The sequence below is a fragment of the Hibiscus syriacus genome, unplaced genomic scaffold, assembly GCF_006381635.1.
Source record: "Hibiscus syriacus cultivar Baekdansim isolate YM2019G1 unplaced genomic scaffold, ASM638163v2 tig00001478_pilon, whole genome shotgun sequence".
Lineage (NCBI taxonomy): Eukaryota > Viridiplantae > Streptophyta > Magnoliopsida > Malvales > Malvaceae > Hibiscus > Hibiscus syriacus.
In genome coordinates, this window is record NW_024061874.1 from 4,749,440 (window position 1) to 4,772,748 (window position 23,309).

At 33.7% G+C, this 23,309-nt stretch overlaps 1 pseudogene; it reads right to left on the reverse strand.

The window, feature by feature from the left end:
- Positions 1–861: 861 nt before the first annotated feature.
- LOC120126724 lies at positions 862–23,045 on the reverse strand (annotated as a pseudogene).
- Between the last annotated feature and the right edge of the window lie 264 nt (positions 23,046–23,309).

The following is a 23,309-nucleotide window of genomic DNA, read 5'->3' on the forward strand; positions in this document are numbered from 1 at the left end:
ATCCAATTTCTCTTGAGCAAAATCTCTATGTGCTGCAGAATAGTTAATTTTCTGTGTTCAGTCGACTTGTTTCTGATGAGGTTTATGGCTTCTTTGCTGTCAGATTCCAAAATCACTTTCCTTTCACCCTTCATAGACCGGTTTGATTTAATATAAGTAAAACTTTCCCCCAAAAAATAGATGTATTCAAGCCGTACGATCCTATCGCTTTTCTTTTATGTAGGCAATTTTGCCTTTAATTTCTATTGATAATAAAAAAAATTAAAACTTAAATCAAGTTATTTTTTTTAATTTCTTTTCTCATTGTTTGTTAAAATGATAATCTTTGATCAAACAATTTCTTTAGTTTTCTCTAGTTTTATCTTTTCTTGTAGTATGGTTTTTTTTTCAAGGTTGGATTGGATCTAATCTCTCCAATTGAGATTTATTTGGTTATCTTATTTATCTACATTTAGACCTTCAAAATAGTACTTTTATATTGATAGGTGCTCGTAATCTTCATAGATAGGTAGTACTTTAATATTGATATAGATAGGTTTTACTTGAACTATGTTAAAGACAATTGTCAATATGATGTCATTGTTATTGTTATGTTCATTTTTATATTAGTGTTGATGATGCACATCTTTAACTTCCCATAGCAGCAGTAGTATTTTTTTTTTCAAGTTATTTGGTTGATTTGTTTTTTAACTCTTTCTTTGTCTGATCTTATTTTCGGTATTTAAAAGTTTATCTGTATTGTTTGATGCTTTTAAGAAGAATGATTGATGAATGGACATTGCATTATTGGTTATTCGAATAATACATTTGTCTCATACATGTAAATATTAGTTTCAAAACTGTAAATGAGCATCAACATAATCATCCTCGGCTATTGTTCTGAATTGAAAATGGTGGAGGCAAAGCTCCTCCGAGGAATAAGGAAATCATGGTAATAGCACGAGTCGGTTGGTAGCTCAGGAATAAAAGACGGGCTCCTCTCACCGTCACAAATGTCAGACCATCGTATTCCACCACATATCCTCCTACCTGATTGTTGTGATTCAATCATTTCGAGAAAAATGTTATAATACAAGGTTTGCACATTGTATTTAACTCGAAATGATGGTGTTTCGGTTCTGCTCTTACCTCCCCATCGGTGGACCATGGACGCCAAGCAGTCTTGATGGGAAGCTTGAGTTTGTTTATAGCGTATCTGGTTGAGGTAACCGGAACAACCGAATCTACGTCACCGCTGCAAAATAATCAAATTCAGTATCTATTGAATGTCGCTTTTTAAAGATGAGAATATATTTATATAAACCGATTATATAGGAACAAACAATTGAGGCTTTTCCTGTATAACCAAACTCTGTGTTAGAAAAAATGTTAATCCGAGATAAAAATTATAATAAATAAATATTATTATATAATCGAACGAAATAAAATAAATAAAGAATGAAAATAGAGGAATTTAATTTGTTTACTCATATGTAGACACTGAATAGGATGAGTAGAGTAAGATAAATCAAAGAATGATTTTTGTTGAGGCCTGTTTCCTTAAGACAGATTCGTCCTCTCCTCGGTGCTCTGAGTAAGGTTGGACGTCGGTCTCCCAGGATACAACAACAAACGATCACAACAGTAAGTACAATCGTAGTAATCAGTCGAACACAATCTTGCATTTCTCTATCACCGGAAAGAACAAATTTGGAAGGAACTTTCTAAGTGTTATCATAATTCAACTTTGTGAATTGTGTCACAAAGTTGTCTTTGTAACTTGTGTTGTCTTGTGCCTAAACTAGCCTATATATAGGGAGAGGAAATTGATTGAAAGGTTAAGACATTTCGATGAAAGGACTTAACCTTTTGATTAAAAAAACTTCTCCCTTTGATGAAAGGGTTAAGACTTTTTCATAGAAGGATTTAATCTTTTCATGAAGAGAATTCTTGAATAGGTATGATTAAATAAATGCAACTTTAAACCAAAAAAATTAAGTTCATTCACCAAGTGACATGACTTATAATTAATTAGTTATAAATAGCATCAATTCATTCAATTTTTTCCAACAATCCCCCACATGAATGAACTTGATGATTCAAACACTGACTCGATATGGTGATAAATTCTACGTTCGATATTTGCATAGGATAGGTAGGTGTCCCCCTTTGAACCTTCCATTGTGAAAATGTGTCTACTTTACTGATTGTCCAGTAGATGTGATGTCCTTTAATTGTCCTGTCGTTGGTGTAAGCGACGACATAACTCACACAAATATCTCACTGACAAGAATTTGGTTCTCATGGTTATGTCAATATAGCCGTGGACATCTCCTGGTTCTGCAAGAGTTTAGAGAACTATGTCCCAATAGTCTCTTTGAGGCAGCTCCACTTCACTCTCACATAGGTAATTTATGTTGTTCGGCTCACTGAAACACATAGTGATCATTAAAAGCATTGCTTAACCTTTTCCACATTTTAGTCACTATTTTCATCATAGGAATGGACTTGGGGACCCCCACAATGACCTCACAAGGTCTATGCAAGTAGGTTATCCCATTGAATTTAGATCTTGGGATCTCCAGTTAACTAAGTTGGGTTTTCCTTCACATAGCGCCTTAAATATTAATGGGCTTTAGTCACATTCTTTTAGATGTTTATCAACTTGATCTCGATTCAACTCATTGTTTAGAATATCCACAATGTTATCTTTTAATCTTACAAAATCAATATAGATAACTCTAGTTGAGATCAATTGTTTAATGATATTATGTCGATGACGTATGTGTCTCGGCTTACCATTATAATTATACAAGGCACCCCCACACTTTGATGTAGTTATAGGAAAGTTTTCTACATTTCCATAACTCATATGGTGTCTCACCTATTTTCTTGTAAGTTACCTTATTTAAAGGTAATTTGCTGACAACTCAGAACATGGTCAAATGCTATTCATAATTCTTTAGCAATCTTATGGATATTATACACTTCATATGGTGTATCTGACAATTCATTCGAGATGTAATTCCGACATAGAAACTTATAATGCTTTCAAGCTTTAATATGAATAGGTGGATCATTTTATATTTGACCATATTAAACATGATTAAATATAATAACTTATGTCGCTATGTCTTGAAATTATATCCATGAATTTCACATGCTTCTCGTTGTGGCTCACAACCACTGACATCATTGAATTTTATTCAAAAGTCTGAATATGAATCAACATTTCAAATCACGAGTTAGGAGAATCAGTGGGGTTAACATTGTTTCGTTTAAAAACACGTAACCAGAATTTGTAAATATTCCAACAATAAATTGAAAGTTAATTCAATTTGTTTTGTCATGTGTTTTTGTTGAACAACAAAATTTAATTAGAAATTAAAATTCTAAAACAAATTTACTCAAAACTAAAAGCCAACAATTGACTAATTTATGTTAAACGGGGGGGAATTTAGTAAAACTAAAACCCAAAACATAATTCACAATCGAAACTATTTTTTTGAATTCGTTAAATGTCATGATTTAAAACAGCGAACTTCTGTAGGACAATGAGATTAAAACCAAAACAGAACCAATTTATGTTGAACGATGAGAATTTAATAAATTGATTCTCAAAATAGAAATAACTTCTGCTGAATGGTGGGAATTTAATAAAATCCAAAACAATAGTATAATCTCAATGTGTAAATATTATAAAAAGAAATACTAGATGGTTACACATACCTTTTCGATTTCTTGATCGAAATTTCAATATTGCCAACTTTTCATCCTCGAAACAACGTAATCCTTATCCAGAATTGTAGATTGGACATTTTGTCCTTTGTTCTACTGCCTCTTTTCATTTTCAATTTCTCCACTAGATATAGACAAATGAAAATAAACGTGCAGTGCATGGCTTATAGACAAATCAAAATAAAAGTTCCTTACTGCATAAAAGTTAGTGTGAATGTATCTCCAAAAAATCTCAATCTTAGTTTATTGTGTTCAAAGTTTCAAGGCAGTGATGATAAATATTAATCAATAAAAAAAGAAGCAGTACATGCGTACCAATTTAAAGGCCACTAATCAATTTCCTGAATTATACTAGTTGAATGTACCTTTGCTTGACTAGATTTTATTCTTCATTCAACTGCCTCCAATTCCCATGTTCTGCAATTTCTGTATGCGGCAAAGAAACCAGATTGCATTGATCTCCATTGTTTGGATCAATATGGAACCCGAGACCCCATTCATAATAGTCTCTGTCAGGCCTCCCTCAAAGGTGGGTAATTCACGTTTCTTTCTTTCGTTTGTATTTGTAATTCATCTTCACTATCAAATAGAAAAAAAACACACCACAAAAGAACCTCTGATTTATTAGCGAGAGTCGAGAATTAAAATCCTTCTGATAGAAAGAAAGTGATGATGATTTCCATGATTATTGCTTCCAACCAAGATATTGTTCTCCTCAATGTGCTTCTTTTCCCGCGAGTTATATTATGCTTTCATACCTGGACTTCGCATATTAGTACCACATTTGATTGATTTCGTAAGTTGTTATGCGTTCAATAGGCATGGAACTTGACCAGAAAGACGCTTGGCTCTGTACGCAATAACTCCAAACTTTGTGCTCAATAACCCCAAACATAAAGGGATTATAACTATATATATGTGTATATATCTATATGGATTCAAGCAAAATCAATTCCTTTTCCCACTGGTCGATTACTGCATGGCTTAGATTAAACTCAAAATATTTCATACGGATTAAAATCGTAAAATAAAATATGAGCTCTATCTTAAGATTGTTAGACAAAATAGAAATCTGAGACAAATAATAATAATAAATAAACATTATTATATAATCGAACGAAACAAAATAAATAAAGAATTAAAATAGAGGAACATGATTTGTTTACTCGTATGTAGACATTGAATAGGATGAGTAGAGTAAGATAAATCGAAGAAGGGTTTTTGTTGAGGCATGTATGAACAGTTTCCTTAAGACAGATTCGTCCTCTCTTCGGTGCTTTGAGTAATGTTGGACGCCAGTCTCCCACGATACAACAATAAACTATCACAACAATAAGCACAACCGTAGTGATCAACCTTTCTCTATCACCGAAAAGAACGAATTTGGAATGAACTTTCTAAGCGTTATCATAATTCAACTTTGTGAATTGTGTCTCAAAGTTGTCTTTGTGTTGTGTCTAAACTAGCCTATATATAGAGAGAGGAAATTGATTGAAAGGTTAAGACCTTTCGATGAAAATACTTAACATTTTGATTAAAAGACTTCTCTTTTTGATGAAAGGACTTAACCTTTTTATAAAAGGATTTAATCTTTTCATGAAGAGAATTGTTGAATAGGTATGATTAAATGGATACAACTTTAAACCAAAAAAAATTAAGTTCATTCACCAAGTGACATCACTTATAATTAATTAGTTATAAATAGAATCAATTCATTCAATTTTTCCAACACTCTGATGTTATTTGCCATGAGATTCTTGATAACGTGTAAAATAGTTACAGCACATCGGTCCAGCCAAAATAAATCGAGTCGTTGAGTGAAATAATATAATATGGTTATGTTTAGATTTAAATTAGAATCCACAACACAGTAGCAAGATCATGAGTATAATTACTTGCATAAATCCCACGTTGAAACCTTTGCATGGAGAGCCATCTGAGCATCTGCTCTATTCAAATAAGATAACATATAATGGTTTGAGCATGGTTCGAAACTGTTTACCTGAAATAAGAATCATATGATCCGTGATGCAATTTAGTTGATCGGTCATGTTCTCATGTCTAAGAGATATATATTGTCACGAACGAAATAGAAGAACAAGACGAGGAGTTTATAATCGAGGTGAGAGAATTGGGGGAAATGAAAGAGGGATTAGGGATTGTGAAAAAAGAAATTGGGGAACTAGGGATTTCAATTCCTAAGACTAAGGCAGAAGATAATCACCTAGAAATGGATACATGTATGGAGGAATTAAAGCATATATGGACAAAGGACATGGGCTCAGAAGTTGATCCAGCCAACAACCCACAGGAGAAAACACCTTAGTTGTCATCTGCAAAGAAAGTTGTTAAGAGTTAGTTACTACATTGTCTAGCTGTCAAAAATATAGTGGCCATAGTACATTGTATTGAAAATAAAACCATGTACTAGAGGAAAAATGTAACATCCTCAATATCGGGTTAGTGATCAAATTGTAAAATTTCAGAATTTGGGGATAAAAGTAGAATAGTTGAATAATTCAATGATTTATGTGGAGATATTTCCTGAAAGTTGTTAGTAATTATCAAATGAATTAAAGGGAAAAATGGTCATTTGACAAGAAAGATTTTTATTTCCTTATAAGATAAGGAAACCCACGTGGAAGTGAAGAAGAATAATAAGCTTAGTTATATACTTCTTCCTTCTTCTCTCTGCGTGAAAGCTCAAGGCAAAGATATTGAGCATAAACAAGTTCCGGAACAATTAAAGAATTAGGCTTGAATTAAAGCAAGGCCAAGGTGAGTGCAATTTAATTGTACTTATGTTATTAATCAAACATTGGCTTGCGATGAGCCAGTGACAGAGTTACTATGGTAAGGAGTAACTCCTAAAATGTTATATGATTGATGTAATTCTTATGAGTATATATGATATGATATACATGATTATATGCATATATGATATATGCTATGAGACATGGCCAATGTGAAATGAGATAAGCTATGTGACTATATGAAAATGTTACATGATATACATGCTTACATGAATATGCAATATGTATTACATGTTATATGAAATGACATAGATGTTTACACATACATGTGGTATGTGACAGAAGAAAAGGTATATGTGATCACAAGAGAAATGACATGAGTACATGAACATATGAAACACAAGAATAATGCCCATGGTATATGATACGAGAGTTATAGGTATAGTTGGCATGCCAAGAGTCGAGGATTTACCTATGTTCTATGGAACATATGGACAGAATTACCTATGTCTTTCGGGACATATGGACAGAATTACCTATGTCTTTTGAGATATATGGACAGTATACCTATGTTCTAAGGAACATATGGACAGTTTACCTAGGTTCTTTGGGACCTATAGACAGTTGTCGAGGTTCTTTATGACCTCTGGATAGGTCCTTCGGGACAAGTATACGAGCTGTGGTGATAGCATAATAGTGCACAACCTCAATGTACTCATATACCTTAAGTTCTCAGAAGTGTACATGGGCTAATACATAATCTTTAAAGATAATAAATAATTTGATATGATACTATGTGTGCTCTGTTGTGAAATGACATGGATGTCCGATGGTGAGTATAAAAAGGTACAATATATGATTACATAATAAAAAGGAATTAGTGATAGTAATATGAGTACTGATAAGTATGTTAATGATATAGGTATATGTGTGCATTGGTTATACAATAGGAGATATGCTTTTATATGATACGATAGTATTAATTGTTTATGCATTGATATGAGTAGAGTAACATCATATGTTTTCATGCCTCACTAAGTCAACGACTTAGCTTGTGATTATTTCACATATAGGTTCCTAGAAGAGGAAGATTGATAAAAGTTATGCAAAACATGTCAGTTCCTCCTTTCCAAAGATCAGATCAGAAAAGAAATGTATAGTATGTATTTTGTAATAAGGAAAGTGGTTGGCATGTAAATAAAGGATTATGTTCTAATCGGTTTTGAAAAGTCATACGATTGAGTTTTTTAATGTTTTAAATGCGTATATGAAATTGATAAATTTTATGCGGATGAAAGCTTAGATTTTTATGAGATTATACGTATTTTTTACGAAAGTACTGTAGTAGTGCATCTATACACAATTTATATTCGAACTTTTTCACCGTTTATGGTACTGTTCATGGTATTGTTCACAGTATTGTTCATACCGTATAGTACTGTTCACAAATATGTATTTTTTCAAATTTTTATAATGAAGAATAAATTAATAGTATTTATTGTATTTTCTTAATATAAGTTCAAATGTTCAGTTATTTTGTAAGGAAATTGTTTTAAAAGTCAATGTGACATCTCGAACTCGTATTCGGGTCGGGTACAGGTTGGGGTGTTACAAAAAAACTTATCTGATGAATGAATGAAGAATTCATTTTCTGTAATCTCTCTGTTTCTCTTCTAAATCCTTTCATTTCTACAATCTCAACTTCTTTATTTCTCAAGGTTCAAAACATTGGTATTAGAGCCTAATTTCCTAGCATTGCATCAAACTAGGAAAACAAAAAAAAAGACTTAATCCATGGCAGAGTCAACTGAACTTACTTCCATTCAGCAACAGATTAAAGATATGTCAAAGAAAGTGGAACAAGCCAATGATGAAACAGAGCCTCCAAAATGGTGTGAGGAGAAAAACAAGCATCTAAACAACTTGGAATCAAAAATGACAACCAATCAAGTTTATATAGAACAAGTCCTACGAATCTTAATGGGGAGGAATGATGAGCAAGATATGGCAAGCTCAGAAAAGGAGAATGTTACTACACACACTCCAACAAAAGTTGATGGAGAGAAACTGGTGATCCATCAACTTTTGTTGGTGATAGTGATAAATGATAAGTTCAGATTCTCTTACAATATATATGAACCATGTATCCTCAAATCTAAACCTTATAATCTTAGATGGATCAATCGAATGTTAGGGTGGAAAATCAAATAGGGGATAACAGTTGGGCCAAAATAGTTCAAGGAGGGGCAGTGGGAAATGTTGGATTTATGCTTCCTAGGCCTAAAGTAGAATTTAAAATTTTTGATGGAATGAATCCAAAGGGATGGGTACAAAAATGTCGTAAATTTTTTCATCTCTTCGGGATTGTTGAAAACATTTTGATATTTCGATATAACAAATTAAGTTAAATGAATTTTAAGATTTTCCAAATGATTTTCTAAGTATATTCGATATAATTATTCGAATATCAAAACATTACTCCAAATATTTCAAAAATCATTTTTAATCCTTACTTAAGTGTAAAATTAAGTTTTAATCTTAAAACAATTTCAAAATAATCTTTCAAAGTATTTCGAACCATTTCAAAGCCAAACATTCCAGATTGCTCAGAGGGAACCGATTCCCCCTGAATGGTTTGGCTCCGAGATTTCCAGAATGCTCGGAGGGAACCGATTCCCCCATAGGGGGTACCGATTCCCCCTTGTTCAACGGTCGAAATATTTAAATTTTACACTTAGGGAACCGATTCCCTATGAGGGGGAACCGATTCCCCCCACGCTTCAAGCTGTTTTATTAATTGTTTTCACACTAAAACGGATATATGATTTTCACTAATCATCCCCAACGTTCATAAGTGATTCAAGGTGTATTTAAACAAGTTCTGAAGCCCTTGATCAACAAGAAATCATAGAGAAACAAGAGAGAAAGCATCAAACACCAAGTTTGTGCAAATCAAGGCAATTTTCCTTTCAATATTCATCTTGCTTTCAAAGAACACCATTTGTGCTCATTTGTAATTATTTGTGAGTGTTCTTTTCTTGTTCTAGAATTGTGCAAACATCTTACCTTGTGAGGTTTTCCTTGTAAGTTTGCAAATTTGTAATCTTCTCTTTGGGAAAGAGTGTTCTCAAGAATTGGGGTATATTCTTGAGAGTGTTGAAAGGTTATCTCTTTGGCCTCAAAAGAAAGAACAAATTAGTGAATTTGTTGGAAAATCCTTAGTGTGGATAGCTAAGGTAGTGGACGTAGACTTTGATTGAGAAAGTCGAACCACTCTAAATCGTTGTGCAATTACTTTCAATTTTCTGCAAAAGCTTCCACCAAATTTTTAATTGCCAATTCACCCCCCTCTTGGCCAATTCCGTCAATCGATTAACTCAACAATTGGCATCAAAGCCTAACTCATTTGAAGGTTTAATCACCTCTTGAGTCGATCCGGGAAGAGTTAAATCGATAAAGATGGCGTCCACTTCCGGTTCATTCTCCATGGAAGAATCCAGACTAATTGACGTGCCTCCACACTTCAAAGGAACAAATTATCGTCATTGAAAGAGGTGTATGATGATATTCATCAAAGCATTTGATATGGAAGATTGGATGATAATCAAGAAAGGATATTCCTCTCCTACTAAGAATGCAAAGAAGTGGAGTATTCAAGAACGGAATGAAGCTCAACAAAACTCAAAGGCTATGCACATGTTGTGTTGTGCAATTGATCCTAATGTATATAAAGGAGTTTCTTCTTGTTCAAGTGCCAAGAAAATGTGGGATAAGCTTGAGGAGATCTATAAAGACAAGGAAGAAGAAGAACCAATAAAAGTGATGTCTCTATTAGCTCTCACAGAGCCAAAGGTATCTTTTAACTCAAATATATCAAATTCAAAATCTTTTAATGAGTTACAAGATGCTTATGATAAATTATTTTCGGAGTTTGAGACCATGAACTCCAAATACAATAAATTGATTTCTAAATTTATTGCTAAAAATGATCTTCTTTTGAAAGCTAAAACAGACTTGGAAAATCAAAATAAAATGTTGAGAAATGAGTTAGAGCTTTCAAAAATAAAATATGAAAACTTTGAAAAAGAAATTTTCAAATTAAACAAACTTCTTCTAGAAATGAAAATGGATTTTGAAAATCAAAATGAAATCTTGAAGAAGGATTTAGAACTCTCAAAAATGAAATTTGAAAGTATTGAAAAAGAAAATTTCAATTTAAAAGATAAGCTTGAATGTTTAACAAAAGAAAAAGAGATCATTCTAAATAATTCATCTAGTTCAATAATGACAATATGTTCACATTGTCATTATCATGGTCATAAGGAACATAATTGTCCTTTAAAGAAAGGAAAACGATTTAAAATTAGACAAGTATGAATTCCAAAAGGAACAAGAGGCATTGAAACTAATGTTCAAGGATCCAAAGCAATTTGGATACCAAAATCTACTTAAATGTCTCTTGTAGGTGTGTGGGAGAAATGGTGATGAAGTTGATGATATTCAAGATGCTCTAGCCACACATAAAAAAAAAGTAATGGGTAACCTCTAAACTTAATTTTTTTTATTTTATTTGGTTGCTCGTTTATTCTATGCATGCATGAGGTTTTAAATGTTAAATAATTCTAAATGATTATGTTTTGTCTCATGTATGTTGAAAAATATTGTATGATGAACATAATAATTTTTGGTAATGTTTTGTAAACTCTAGTTCATCATATTAATTTTTGGTCAAAATTGTTTTTAAAATGTAATTGGTATCTCTTTAACAAATGATATCGATTTTTCAAGAACTTCGGTTTTGCAAAATTTTGACCTTAAATTTTTCTTAATGATTATGCATATTTTTTTTAAAATATTATAAAGTTTTAATGCATAACATTTTCAAAAACTTTATGCATGTGCTCTTAATCTCGATTATCAACATTGCATAATGTTTTGTATGTGAATGGATTAAAGCATAATCTGATTAGATGAATTTGACAAAAGATACAATGTCTTATTTTTAAATTAAGTGTTTGCAAAATTGATTGACATTGCATCTACTTTGATTATGCTTGTTGGTCATAGAATAGGAAACATATACATGGTTCATTTAGATTCTATTGATATGACTAATTTGTGCCTAGATGCTAAGGATGAACATGATAGTTGGTTATGGCATAGGAGACTAGGACATGCTAGTATGAGTGTTTTGCAACGGCTAATTCAAGGTGATTTAGTTCGAGGGTTGCCTAAGCTTAAATTTGATAATGATAAAATCTGTGATGCTTGTGCTAAAGGAAAACAAAAGCGTGTTTCTTTTAAATCCATTAATGACGTATCAACTAGTAGAGTATTACAATTGATCCATGTAGATCTTTTTGGGCCAACTAGGACTACTAGCTTGGGTGGAAAACAATATGCATTTGTCTTGGTAGATGACTATTCTAGATATACTTGGGTTCTATTTTTAAGTACTAAAGATGAAGCATTAGAATAGTTCATCACATTTTCAAAAATAATCCAAAATGAAAAGGGTTACTCTATAACTAGTGTTAGGAGTGATCATGGCACTGAATTTGAAATCTTGGATTTATTGAATTTGTAATTCTAATGGTATTAGTCATAATTTTTCAGCACCTAGAACCCCTCAACAAAATGGAGTTGTTGAGAGGAAAAATCGAACTTTAGAAGAAATGGCTAGAACCATGCTTTGTGAAAATAATTTGCCAAAATATTTTTGGGCGGAAGCCACAAATCGAACATTAGCTATTTTCATCCTTTTGGATGTAAATGTTTTGTTTTAAACAATGGTAAAGAAAACCTTGGCAAATTTGATGCTAAAAGTGATGAAGGAATTTTTCTGGGTTACTCCTTAAATTCTAAAGCTTATCGAGTATTTAATAAAAGAACTTTAGTTGTAGAAGAATCTATACATGTTGTTTTCGATGATAATCCCCTTCCAAGAAAGGATTCTTGTGTGAATGATGATGTAGGTGTTATAAATACAAATGATGTTAGACATGAAGTTGGAGAGCCATCATCAAAGGAAGAAACGAAAAATGAGGAAACTCAAGATCCTCTTGAGAATCCAACCATTGAAGAAAGGGAAGTATCTTATCCAAGAGAGTACAACTATGTCAAGGATGGTGAATTATAGGTGATCCATCAAAAGGGGTAACAACTCGATCTTCTCTTAGAAATATTTGTAATTATGTTGAATTTATCTCATGCATAGAGCCTAAGAATATTAAAGAAGCATTAAATGATGAACATTGGATTATGGCTATGCAAGAAGAGTTAAATCAATTTGAGAGAAGTAAAGTATGGACATTAGTTGAAAGGCCTAGTAATAAATCTACTGTAGGTACTAGATGGGTATTTAGGAATAAGCTTGATGAGAGTGGTAATATAGTGAGAAACAAGGCTAGACTTGTTGCTCAAGGGTTACTCAAGAAGAGGGCATAGACTATGATGAAACATACGCTCCCGTAGCTAAGATGGAAGCAATTAGAATGTATTAGCATTTGCATGTTTTCATGAATTTAAATTATATCAAATGGATGTTAAAAGTGCATTTTAAATGGTTTTATAAAAGAAGAAGTGTATGTGGAACAACCTCCAGGTTTTGAAGATTCAAATTTCCAGATCATGTTCTTAAATTGACAAAAGCTCTTTATGGTTTAAAACAAGCTCCTAGAGCTTGGTATGAAAGATTGTCAAATTTTTAATTGAAAAAGGTTTTTCAAAAGGAAAGGTTGACACTACATTGTTTTTAAAGCATAAAGGTAAAGATTTTAGTAGTTCAAATTTATGTTATGATATAATATTTGGTTCTACTAATGATATTCTTTGCCAAGAATTTTCTAAGCTAAGCAAAGTGAGTTTGAGATGAGCATGATGGGGGAGCTCTCATTTTTCTTGGGACTCCAAATCAAGCAAAGAAAATGGCATCCTCATTAATCAAGCTAAGTACGTCAAAGATATGCTCAAAAAGTTTGGACTGGAAAATGGGAACCTCATGACACTCCAATGAGCTCTTCAACAAAGCTTGACTTAGATGAATGAGGTAAATGTGTAGATGTTAAATTATATAGGTCAATGATTGGCTCTTTGCTTTATCTAACTGCAAGTAGACCTGACATTATGTTTAGTGTTTGCTTATGTGCTAGATTTCAATCATGTCCTAAGAATCACATTTACTAGCTGTTAAGAGAATCTTTAGATACCTTAAGGACACTCCTAGTTAGGACTTGGTATCCTAGAGACTCTAGTTTTAGCTTGCATGCCTTCTCTGATGCGGATTATGGAGGATGTAAATTAGATAGGAAAGCACCTCCGGTACTTGCCAATTCCTTGGAAATATGATGATTTCTTGGTTTTCAAAGAAACAAAATTGTGTTGTATTATCTACCTGAAGCGGAATATTTCAGCCGGTAGTTGTTGTGCACAAGTTTTATAGATGAAACAATAACTTTTTGATTATGGAATTGAAGTAGGTACTATTCCTATCAAGTGTGACATACTAGTGCTATTTGTCTCACTAAAAATCCCATCCAACACTCTAGAACTAAACACATGAAATTAGACATCACTTCATTAGAGACCATGTCACTAAGGAAGATGTAGTTCTAGAATTTGTTGATACTTTGCCTCAATTAGCGGATATTTTTACAAAACCCTTAGATAGGAAAGGTTTTGGTCTCACTAAAAATCCCATCCAACACTCTAGAACTAAACACATTGAAATTAGACATCACTTCATTAGAGACCATGTCACTAAGGAAGATGTAGTTCTAGAATTTGTTGATACTTTGCATCAATTAGCGGATATTTTTACAAAACCCTTAGATAAGGAAAGGTTTTGGACACTTAGGAGAAAATTAGGTTTAACTGACCTATCTTCACTTAGTGTTTAAAATAATTCAGCACTTTTAATAAATATTGAAAAATGCTCATAATAGTCATTTTTGATTGCATTCATTGCTATTAGTTAGAGGGAGTTTATGATTCTTGATGAAAAATTAATTTTATATTCAAATATCGATTAAAGATTAATTTAATTGTTTGAACATAATTATTTTTCAATATATGAGTTGCCTATACCACTAGAGAAGATTAATTTAGCATTTTGTATGCTTAAAAATCGGATTTTAGCATTTTGGTACAGAGGGAATCGATCCCCCCATGAGGGAACCGATTCCCCCTTTGAAGGGGAACCGATTCCCCACACAGGGGAATCGATACCCCCTGGGGTTCTGTTAAAATCGGGCAGAACACCCTAAAACCCCAAAACCCTCTTATTTTTCTTCTTGCTGTCGTTCCCTCTCAACTCTTTCCCTATCTCCATTCTTGCCTCAAATCAACGATATTAATAGAAATTCGAATCAAATATCATCTTCTAAACCTATTGGAATCATTAAAATCGTGCAAACAACAACTAAATCCCCTCAATCTTCATCTTTCAAGGTAAATTTTTCTAAACTCTCTATTTCATTGATTTTGAACATAGGATTAGTTTTAATTAGTTCTAGTTGAAATAGTGATCGGGCATTGATGTTTAATGATTAGAAACTAGATGTTACAACTAATTTCATCAAAAACAAGAATTTTACAAAATTTTAAATTTTCGAAATTAAAAAAATGTTAATTTTCAAATTATTGTGTTTTGATTAAATTATGTTTTATGAAAACTATATATATATATTGTTTCTCAAAACCATATTTGTCAAAAGTTTTTCAAAAACTTTGCCCAATAGGATTGATTTAGCGAACCTTGAAATATTGAGGACTCAATTGAGTTTTGGGATTAATTGAATTGCATACATTTGTTTTTAAAATTGCAGGTTATCCAATCTATTCCGATTTCCTTTACCATGTCCATTCCTAAACGTGCTAGGTCTTCATCTAGTCGTTCTAGTCGTCAACCAAATTCACCTCCAAATCCTCCTCCTATTCCTCAAAATCCTATTCCAAATCTTGATCCTAACTTGACTATCCAAAATTCTTGTTTCAATCCACCGGGTCCTAAAGATTATCGTTTTTGGTTTACCAATATTTGACTCGTATAAGATTAGGGAAGAACGTATCCCATCTCTTCAAGCTATGGTTGCTATTAACTTTAAATATCTCCCTATCTTGCACGAATGGAAATTTGATAAACTTTTCAAACTTGAACCCGTTGTCTATCATCAACTTGTTCGTATCTTATATTGTAATGCCGTTTGTATCAAAAATCGTGACAAAACCAAAACCATAGGAGTACGTTCCTACCTCCTAGGTCAATATTTCCATCTTGATCCGGCTTATATAGCCAATGCCTTAGGCTTGGATAATGAAGGTTTTCAAATGAAAACAAGTTTTAGGCTCTCGATATAAAACGAAATGTGCAAGTGTTCTAGATCTTCATGAGCGTTTTTCTTCATCTCATGATCACTTGGTGGTTTCGACCATCCGGGGTCGATATTCTACTCTAGAGCTTTAGATCTTTGGTGGTTGCATTGTTTTGAACACAATATAAAAATAAACCTTTCTGAGATTATCTTTACTGAGATTGTTGAAACCGTTAACCTAGTGCCAAATAAGAAACTCTGTTCTTCACTAGTTTACGGTTGTATCCTTAGTAATCTCTTTTCTAAAGCCGAGCTTCGAGTTGGTCTAGATGCCTCCTTTCCTCTTAAGAAACAAATCAATCTTCTTTCTTTAACAAGAGCGGGATGGTCAAAGATAAAGAAACCGGTGAATGGGTTCGATCTTGCAACTACTCCGGGAGCTAGTTCTTCACAAGCTCCACTCGAAGCTGACGAAGATCCAGAGTTTGAACAATTGATGAGGGATATCGATGAAGCCGAAGATGAGCCTGAGCAACCCGAGGAGAACGCACAACAATCGACTCAAATGCCTCCATATTTTCAATCCTTTATGGAGACATTTGATTTTCGATATGCGACCATGGATTCGCGCTTTACTCTATAGAGTCCATTATCCACAATGGGAGCTCAACAATTAGAGATTCTCCGAGAGATGTGCACAAACAACGCTTCAATGAATGACGTATTGATGCACTCTCACACGATATGCCGCTATGTGAGCTCATTTTCCTCCTCCCGATCCTCCTACGATGTTTGATTCTATATTTTGCTTTGAACTCCAAATTATTTTTAACATTTTGAATATTTGGAATGTTTGAATTTGTGGATTATGAATTTGTTTGGATTTATGGATGGTGTGAACTTATATGTTTGGTGTGATTTATTCATTATTGCATCATTTACATCATTATTAGCATATGACCAATTTTGCCATATCACATTGTTTATGAATATTGATTATGGAACTAATGGCTAACGTTTCTCTGATTGTGATCTTAGCAGCTTATGCATACATATACCTAATCAATTGGCTAAATGATTTTCACGTTTCTTTGAATCTTTTTGATTTAACAAATAAAGTAAGGGGGAGTAATTTCAAAACTTGATTTCAAAATCTTAAAATTACTAAAATGTTTTGTATATCAAAAGGGGAGATTGTTGAAAACATTTTGATATTTCGATATAACAAATTAAGTTAAATGAATTTTAAGATTTTCCAAATGATTTTCTAAGTATATTCGATATAATTATTCGAATATCAAAACATTACTCCAAATATTTCAAAAATCATTTTTAATCCTTACTTAAGTGTAAAATTAAGTTTTAATCTTAAAACAATTTCAAAATAATCTTTCAAAGTATTTCGAACCATTTCAAAGCCAAAAATTCCAGATTGCTCAGAGGGAACCGATTCCCCCCCAAGGGGGGTACCGATTCCCCCTGAATTGTTTGGCTCCGAGATTTCCAGAATGCTCGGAGGGAACTGATTCCCCCATAGGGGGTACCGATTCCCCCTTGTTCAACGGTCGAAATATTTGAATTTTACACTTAGGGAACCGATTCCCTATGAGGGGGGAACCGATTCCCCCCACGCTCCAAGCTGTTTTATTAATTGTTTTCACACTAAAACGGCTATATGATCTTCACTAATCATCCCCAACGTTCATAAGTGATTCAAGGTGTATTTAAACAAGTTCTGAAGCCCTTGATCAACAAGAAATCATAGAGAAACAAGAAAGAAAGCATCAAACACCAAGTTTGTGCAAATCAAGCCAATTTTCCTTTCAATATTCATCTTGCTTTCAAAGAACACCATTTGTGCTCATTTGTAATTATTTGTGAGTGTTCTTTTCTTGTTCTAGAATTGTGCAAACATCCTACCTTGTGAGGTTTTCCTTGTAAGTTTGCAAATTTGTAATCTTCTCTTTGGGAAAGAGTGTTCTCAAGAATTGGGGTATATTCTTGAGAGTGTTGTAAGGTTATCTCTTTGGCATCAAAAGAAAGAACAAATTAGTGAATTTGTTGGAAAATTCTTAGTGTGGATAGCTAAGGTAATGGACGTAGACTTTGATTGAGAAAGTCAAACCACTCTAAATCGCTGTGCAATTACTTTCAATTTTCTGCAAAAGCTTCCACCAAATTTTTAATTGCCAAATCACCCCCTCTTGGCCAATTCCGTCAATCGATTAACTCAACAGGGATTCCTGAGGAACAAAGAGTTGAGATAGCTATAATGAATTTAGAAGGAAATGATGAATCCTGGTTTGATGGTTATATTATGCAAAACAATCGAGTACATTAGCATGAGTTTAAAGCATATTTGTGTCATCGATTTAATGATATGCAATATTCAGATGTCATAGAATAATTTAGTAAGTTAACACAAAAAAGAACGATGGAAGAGTATCAAGTGAGGTTCGAAGAGGTGAAACCTTTCATTTTTGATGTAGAATCCAACATTAGGGAGGAATTTTTCGTGTCCATTTTCATAAGTGAGCTAAGGGAAGAGTTGAAAGATAGGGTAAAAGCTCTCAATCCTAAAGGAGTAGCTGAAGCTTGCAGGCATGCTAAATTATATGGAATCTCAATTGAGTTTGAAAGCAAAAGACAGAGACGGAACTTTAGAATCTGATAGCCCTAAAGAACCAATAAAACCAGAAGAAATTTAGGGGATTCGAATGATAATGATGAGAATCTGGAAATTTCAGTCAATGCTCTCCCTGGTAGCATTCGTTATACAACAATTAGAATATAATGATTGATCAGGGGTAAACCTCTTAATATCCTTATTGACAGTGACAGCACACATAGCTTTATCACTCCTAAATGGGTTAAAGCAGACATTGAGTAGTTACAACACAACCACTAACTATTAAAATAACTAACAGGGAGAAACTTTATAGTTTATCCAAAAGCAATCAGTTGTGCTGGATTATGCAAGGCCACCGATTTTTTCTTGATTTTTGTATAATAAATCTAGAAGGTTGTGATATGGTCCTTGGGGACGATTGGATGCATAAATACAGCCTCATTCTTATGGATTTTAATGCCATGACTATCACCTTTGAGAATGATGGACAACAATTATCTATTCAGGGCCATCAAACACCCTTACTTCTGAAAAATAGTATCTAGTGACAAAATGTAAAAGATCACTGCTAAGGATCCAGATTTATTGGGAGAGATTTATTTGTTGAGTATGGAGTATTGTGAGCAATATGTTCCTATAGAGTTACAACCACTATTAGCATAATTTTCAGGAGTTTCCGAGGAACCTAAAGGGATGCCTCCCAAACGAATTCATGATCATACAATTAGCCTTAAGCCTAGTACAACCTTGGTCAATTGGAGACCTTATAGGTTTCCACACCATCAAAAAGCAGAGGTTGAAAGGCATATTTCTGAAATGTTAATAGCTTCTATCATTCAAGCAAGCAAGAGCCCCTTTGCCTCACCTTGCTTGTGAAAAAAAATGGTTCTTGGCAATTTTACGTGGATTATAGGCAGTTAAATAGTTAGACAATGAAGAATAAATTCCCAATACATATGGTGAAAGACTTATTAGATGAATTACATGGTGCAACTTACTTTTATAAACTGAACTTAAGGTATGGCTATTGGCAAATTCTAATGCGTCCTGAAGACATCTACAAAACTGCATTTTGCATTCATCACATACATTTCGAGTTTAAGGTAATGCCCTTTGGCCTTACAAATGCCCCTGCTACATTCCAATCTCTTATAAATGACTTGTTCATTCTCTATTTGCGAAAGTTTGTTCTAGTGTTTTTTGATGATATATTAGTTTACAGCACTACACTAACTGCTCATACGACACACTTAAGGCTGGTTTTGGAAATATTGACACAAAATCAGCTTTATGCCAAGAGAAGTAAATGTTACTTTGGACAGCCACAAGTGGAATATTTAGGTCACATTATTAATGCTCAAGGTGTCAACTGATCCATCAAAAATTATTGCCATGAAAAATTGGCCACTTCCTCAAAATTTAAAATCTCTCAGGGGTTTCTTAGGGCTGACGGGATATTATAGACGGTTCATCAAAGGTTATTGTGAGATTAGCTGTTAACTTACAATGATGATGAGAAAAGAGGGTTTTAAGTGGACTCTTGAAGCATTGGCAACTTTTACTCAATTGAAGGATGTAATGTGTAAGGCTCCGGTTTTGGCTCTTCCTGATTTCACCAAAGAATTCTATTTGCAAACAGACATGAGCTTAGAAGGTATAAGGGTTGTTTTGTCTCAAGGAGGTCGTCCCTCGGCTTACCTTAGCAAAGATCTAAGTCTTAAACACATAGATCTTTCTATCTACGAGAAGAAATATCTTGTCATTCTCTTAGCAGTCTCAAAATGGCGGCATTATCTAGAGTGTGGTCCATTTATCATTAAAATAGACCATGAACCTTTGAAGTATTTGTTAGAACAAAAGCTCACAATAATAATTAAGAAGATAGGGTTGACCAAACTATTGGGTTTATATTACATAATCCAATACAGAAAAGGATGTACTAATGTTGTGGTAGATACTTTGTCAAGACAGTTTGTGAATTTGAGAGAACACAAGAAGATGAGTGCTATGATTATCATTACAGCTTGGGTTAAAGACATTGAGCAAAGCTATGAACAACATGCCAGAGCTAAAGAATATATTAGAGCATGAATTGTTAACACTGCTATTGATTTAAATTAGAGGTATTCAAAGGGTATTTTGCGCTACAAATATAGAGTTTATGTGGGAAAGATGGATGATCTACGTTCAAAGATTCTGCAAATACTACATTACTCTCCACATTAAGGGCATTCAGGCATTCAAACTACTTATCAGCATGTGAAAGCTTATTTTTATTGGCTTAAACTTAAAGTTATGGTCTCTACTTATGTCCAACAATGTGAAGTCTGCCAACGTACTAAAGTGGAGCATATTGCTAAACAGGTTTGCTACAACATATTCCAATTCCTTAACAAGCATGGAAGGTAATAAATGTGGATTTTATTGGAGGTGTACTTGTTTCTATGCGTAAGAATTGCATTTTGGTGATAGTGGATAAACTGACTAAATATGCTCATTTTTTAGCACTTTCTCATCCTTATAATGTGATGGAGGTAGCTAAATTATATTTAGATCAGGTATACAAACTTCATGGTCAGCCTAAGATTGTCATTTCATATCGCGACAAGACTTCAACTAGTCTTTTTTGGAAAGAACTGATGAAGCAATTAGGAACCATCACACTCTTTAGCACGGCCTACCATCTTGAGACAGATGGTCAAATTGAGCGAGTGAACCAGTGTCTTGAACAGTACTTGCGAGGTTTGTGTTTTCTAAAACCTACACAGTGGGCAAGATGGTTTCCCCATGTTGAATGGTGGTATAACACAAATTACCACACATCACTAAATATCACCCCTTTCGAGGCCCTCTACAGACACAAACCATCTTGTTCAGACATTATTACAAGACATGTATCAACTTAAACAAAATTTTAGAGATCAACTACAGCAAGCGCAAAATCGTATGAAATAGCAAGTTGACAAGAATCGTAGTGAGTGGAAATTTAATGTAAGAGAAGAGGTGTACCTAAAATTGCAACCTTATCGACAGACTTCCCTAGCTCTTAGAAAAAATTTGAAGTTAGCAGCTCATTTTTATGGTCCATACACAATTATGGAAAAAAATGGAGAGGTTGCGTACAAACTGGCCTTACCAGATACTGCTCGAATCCACCCCGTTTTCCATATAAGCCTTCTGAAGTGAAAAATTGGCGAGAAGGCAGTAGCTTTCTCCGATCCTCCTCAAGTAATCGATGATGGGCAGATGAAAGTGTTTCCTGAGAATATTTTGAACAAAAGAATTGTTAAAAGAGATAACTATGATGTTACTCAATTTCTCGTAAGATGGACGAAATTGAGTTCTGAACACGATACCTGGGAAGATTATATCGTCCTGCGCGCTCAATTTCCTACTTTCAATCCTTGGGGACAATGATCTACTCATGGAGGGGGTATTGTCACGAACAAAAGAGAAGATCAAGACGAGGAGTTCAGAATCGAGGCGAGAGAATAGGGGATATAAAAGAGGGATTAGGGATTGTGAAAAGAGGAATTGGGAATTAGGGATTTCAATTCCTAAGGCTAAGGAAGAAGACAATTACCTGGAAATGGATACACATATGGAGGAATTGAAGCCTACATGGACAAAGGACATGTGCTCATAAGTGAATCCAACCATCAGCCCACAGGAGAAAACACCTTAACTATCATATGCAAAGGAAGATGTTAAGAGTTAGTTACTACATTGTCCAGTTGTCAAAAATATAGTGGTCATAATACATTGTATTGAAAATAAAACCATGTACTGGAGGAAAAAACCTTATCTAATGAATGAATGAAGAATTCCTTTTTGTAATCTCTCTGTTTCTCTTCTAAATCCTTTCATTTCTTTGATCTCAATTTTTCTATTTCTCGAGGTTAATAACACACACGTGTGTGTATATATATATATATATATTGACGTACCGAATTGGATGAGGTTTTTATCAATGAAGACGAATCGAGTGGACAAAGTGGGGCATAAATGTTGTACCCATCAATATTACCAGGCTCAACATTGGATTTGTAGATGAAGTTCTTACATTGTTCTGGATCTTTATCATTGAAATAATAACAATAGGGGTGTGTATTCCTTTATTGGTTTCATCTGAATTCAAGGCATGTGTCCATAATTGTTCCGGAAAAATGTCTTGCTGTCTTTGTTTACTCTGAAAGAGCCTAATTCCTTCATCGCGCCAATTAATGAAGAACATGCCGGTACTGAAATTGTCCGAAATCAGATCAACCAAGCCGGTTGGATAACCCTCGGATTAATCTAGTGTAAACGGGATGAATAATTAATGAATCATACCTCCATTGAACCATAAAACCAAAGGATTTGTAGAAGAGTTCTCGGGGGACTCGGCAAAATAGTAGAAAGAGCTCTACCAGCCTTGGAATCAACAGTGACATATCCTGAATAATGGTTGAAATCGACACCACTTGGTTGTCCAGGTAATGCAATGATTTTATCGATCTCCATGGATCCATCTTGAGGCTTGATGTAGTCGTTCAAGTCGGTGTTCACATCGAGCCGTGCCGGAAAATGCAGCACCGGAGATGATTTTTTTTTACAAGTGGGATTTGAGAAAGTTACCATGGGCTTGAGCCTCATTGGCTTCTCCGTAAATTATGAGAAGATGCCCCAAAAGGTACATAGAGAGTAACATCCATGCATATGCCACCACTTTCATTGTGTTTTTCTTTTGTTATTGATGAAATGTTTAAGGATTCATGGTTATATATATATATATATATATATATATATATAATTTCTCATTTGCTCTAATTATGATGAAATGTTTAAGGATTCATGGTTTATATAATTTCTCATTTGCTCTAATTTTATGTGTTTTTTTTTAAAGTGTAGTATATGTAA